Here is a 4,576-nt window from a genome sequence, read left to right on the forward strand (position 1 = left end):
GGCTGGATGAATAGGACCCCGTGGAGGGCTGGATGAATAGGACCGCCCCGTGGAGGGCAGGATGAACAGTAGATGGTGGAGGGCAGGATGAACAGTAGCCCGTGGAGGGGTGGTTGAACAGGAGCCCGTGGAGAGGGGTGGTTGAACAGTAGCCGGTGGAGTAACGCGCGGTGGAGGCTGGATGAATAGGAGCCCGTGGATGAACAGTCGCGGGTGGAGGCTGGAGGAGGTCGACGGTGGATGAACAACGGTGGATGAACATAAGCTAACATACTTTCTCTACTTGGATCATATGCACTTATGATTGGAAATCTAGCAAGAATCCGCAACTACGAAAGATTCATTAAGGTAAAACCCAACCATAGCATTAAAGTATCAAGTCCCCTTTATCCCATACGCAAACAACCTACTTACTCGGGTATGTGCTTCTGTCACTCATGCCACCCACCATAAGCAAATCATAAGCATATTGCAGACCCTACAGCAGGAATCCCTCACGCTTGCGCGACACGGAGAGCACCATAGGACAACACCAATAATAAAACATACAACTCAAACCAATCACGATCATCAAATAGCCATTAGGACAAAACAGATCTACTCAAACATCATAGGATAGCCATACATCATTGGGAAATAATATATAGCGTTGAGCACCATGTTTAAGTAGATATTACAACGGGTAAGAGAGAGGTTACACCGCTGCATAGAGGGGGGAAGAGTTGGTGATGATGGCAGTGAAGTTGTTGGTGAAGATGGCGGTGATGATGATGGCCCCGGCAGTGCTCCGGCGCCACCGGAAGCAATGGGGAGAGGGCCCCATTTCTTCTTCTTCCTTGACCTCCTCCCTAGAAGGGAGAAGGGTTTCCCCTCTGGTCCTTAGCTCCCATGGCGTGGGAGGGGCGAGAGCCCCTCCGAGATTGGATCTGTCTCTCTGTCTCTCTCTGGTTCTGCGTTCTCTCCTGGCTCTGTTTCACTGTTTCGTATATATATGAAGATCCGTAACTCCGATTGGGCTGAAACCTTCGCCGTGATTTTTTTCCGAATATTAGCTTTCTTGCGGCAAAAGAAGAGCGTCAACCGCCTTATGGTGGGCTCATGAGGGTAGGGGGCGCGCCCCCTGCCTTGTGACCACCTCGGACACTGGTTCGCGTTGATTTTCCTTTCGAATTTTCCATATTTTCCAAAAATAAGCTCCGTCCGTTTTTATCCCGTTTGGACTCCGTTTGATATGGATGTTCTGCGAAACCAAAAACATGCAACAGACAGGAACTGGCACTGGGCACTGGATCAATATGTTAGTCCCAAAAATAATATAAAAAGTTGCCAAAAAGTATATGAAAGTTGAATAATATTGGCATGGAACAATCAAAAATTATAGATACGACGGAGACGTATCAGCATCCCCAAGCTTAATTCCTGCTCGTCCTCGAGTAGGTAAATGATAAAAAAGATAATTTTTGATGTGGAATGCTACCTAGCATAATCTTGATCATATGTCTAATCATGGCATGAATATTAAGACACGAGTGATTCAAAGAAATAGTCTATCCTTTGACATAAAAATAATAATACTTCAAGCATACCAACCAAGCAATTATGTCTTATTGAAATAACATAGACAAAGAAAGCTCATCCCTACAAAATCATATAGTCTGGCTATGCTCCATCTTCACCACACAAAATATTCACATCATGCACAACCCCGATGACAAGCCAAGCAATTGTTTTATACTTTTGATGTTCTCAAACCTTTTCAACTTTCACGCAATACATGAGCGTGAGCCATGGACATAGCACTATAGGTGGAATAGAATATGATGATGGGGGTTATGTGGAGAAGACAAAAAAAGGAAGAAAGTCTCACATCAACTAGGCGTATCAACGGGCTATGGAGATGCCCATTAATAGATATCAATGTGAGGAGTAGGGATTGCCATGCAACGGATGCACTAGAGCTATAAGTATATGAAAGCTCAAACTGAAACTAAGTGGGTGTGCATCCAACTTGCTTGCTCATGAAGACCTAGGGCATTTGAGGAAGCCCATCGTTGGAATATACAAGCCAAGTTCTATAATTAAAATTCCCACTAGTATATGAAAGTGATAACTCAAGAGACTCTCTATATGAAGAACATGGTGCTACTTTGAAGCACAAGTGTGGTAAAAGGATAGTAACATTGCCCCTTCTCTCTTTTTCTCTCATTTTTTTGTTTTTGTTTTTGTTTTCCCCCTTTTTTGTAGGCTTCTTTGGACTCTCTCTCTTTTTTGGGGGGCTTCTTTGGCCACTTTTATTTTGATAACCTCACATGGGACAATGTTCTAATAATGATGAGCATCACACTTTTATTTACTTACAACTCAATATTACAACTCGATATCTAGAACAAAGATATGACTCTATATGAATGCCTCCGGTGGTGTATCGGGATGTGCAATGATCTAGCGTAGCAATGACATCAAAAAACGGACAAGCCATGAAAGCATCATGCTAGCTATCTTACGATCATGCAAAGCAATACGACAATGAATGCTCAAGTCATGTCTATGATGATGATGAAAGTTGCATGGCAATATATCTCGTAATGGCTATGGAAATGCCATGATAGGTAGGTATGGTGGCTGTTTTGAGGAAGATATAATGAGGCTTATGTGTGACAGAGCGTATCGTATCACGGGGTTTGGATGCACCGGCGAAGTTTGCACCAACTCTCGAGGTGAGAAAGGGAAATGCACGGTATCGAAAAGGCTAGCAATGATGGAAGGGTGAGAGTGCGTATAATCCATGAACTCAACATTAGTCATAAAGAACACACATACTTATTGCAAAAATCTATTAGTAATCAAAACAAAGTACTACGCGCATGTTCCTAGGGGGATAGATTGGTAGGAAAAGACCATCGCTCGTCCCCGACCGCCACTCATAAGGAAGACAATCAATAAACACCTCATGCTCCGACTTCGTTACATAACGGTTCACCATACGTGCATGCTACGGGACTTGCAAACCTCAACACAAGTATTTATCAATTTCACAATTACTCGACTAGCATGACTCTAATATCACCGCCTTTATATTGCAAAACTATTGCAAGGAATCAAACATATCATATTCAGCGATCTACAAGTTTATGAAGGATTTTATGACTAACCATGTGAATGACCAGTTCCTGTCATCTCTCTAAATAGATATAAGTGAAGCAAGAGAGTTTAATTCTTTCTACAAAAGATATGCCCATGCTCTAACAAATGTAAGTGAAGCAAAAGAGCATTCTACAAATGGCGGTTGTCTAAGTAAAGAGAAACATGCAATCCAAACTTCAAATGATATAAGTGAAGCACATGAAGCATTCTATAAAGCCATACTCAAAGGATATAAGTGAAGTGTAAAGAGAATTCTATAAATCAACCAAGGACCATCTCATACCATCTTGGTGCATAAAAAAATAAAAACCTAAATGCAAAAGACGCTCCAAGACTTGCACATATCGCATGAACGAAACAAATCCGAAAACATACTGATACTTGTTGAAGAAAGAGGGGATGCCTCCCCAGCATCCCCAAGATTAGACGCTTGAGTATCCTTGAATATTTACTTGGGGTGCCTCGGGCATCCCCAAGCTTGAGCTCTTGCCTCTCTTCCTTCTTCTCACATCGAAACCTTCTCGATCATCGAACACTTCATTCACACAAAACTTCAACAGAAAACTCGGTAAGATCCGTTAGTATAATAAAGCAAATCACTACTCTAGGAACTGTTGCAAACCAATTCATATTTTTTTTGCATTGTGTCTACTATAATATAATTTTTCCATGGCTTAATCCACTGATATAAATTGATAGTTTCATCAAAACAAGCAAACTATGCATCAAAAACAGAATCTGTCTAAAACAGAACAGTCTGTAGCAATCTGAACATTCACCATACTTCTGATACTTGAAAAATTCTGCCAAAATTAGGAAAAAACAATTTGTACAGAAAGACAGTGCAAAAAGAATCAGAACCATTGGACGTTCAGTAAAAAATTAAAAATCGCGCACTACAGCCAAAGTTTCTGTCCTGCACCGCACAAACCAACAAGCATTGTAAACATCCTAAAGGCAAACCTTGGCACATTATTTTTATAATACAATCGAATTGTACAAGGGGATAATTATTTTTGTTGAAAAGTTTCTGTAATCAGGATTCACAAAGTTGTCGTGAGCATGAACAAAGTTCAAGGAGCTCTCCCACTTCAACAATGCTTGTCTTTCTCACTTTCGCTTTTCTTTTTGAAAAAGTTTTGGGTTCCCCTCTTATTTTTATTATTTTTAAACTATATGAAAGCACTCAACAGAAATAAATGACTCTCTAAAACTTCCAGGTTGTCTCCCCGACATCGCTTTCTTTAAAGCCATTAAGCTAGGCATATAGTGCTCAAGTAGTGAATCCACCCGGATCCCAAGGTATATCAAAGCCAATTTTAATTAACAATGATTTGTAATTTAGTAATGAGCACAAAGCAACATATATTAAGCAATGACGAAGTCTAACTCTCTTCCTATGCATCGGCATGTCATAAAAGAACAATTCATG

This window comes from Triticum aestivum, chromosome 5A (assembly GCF_018294505.1).
Source record: "Triticum aestivum cultivar Chinese Spring chromosome 5A, IWGSC CS RefSeq v2.1, whole genome shotgun sequence".
In the NCBI taxonomy this organism is placed as follows: Eukaryota; Viridiplantae; Streptophyta; class Magnoliopsida; order Poales; family Poaceae; genus Triticum; species Triticum aestivum.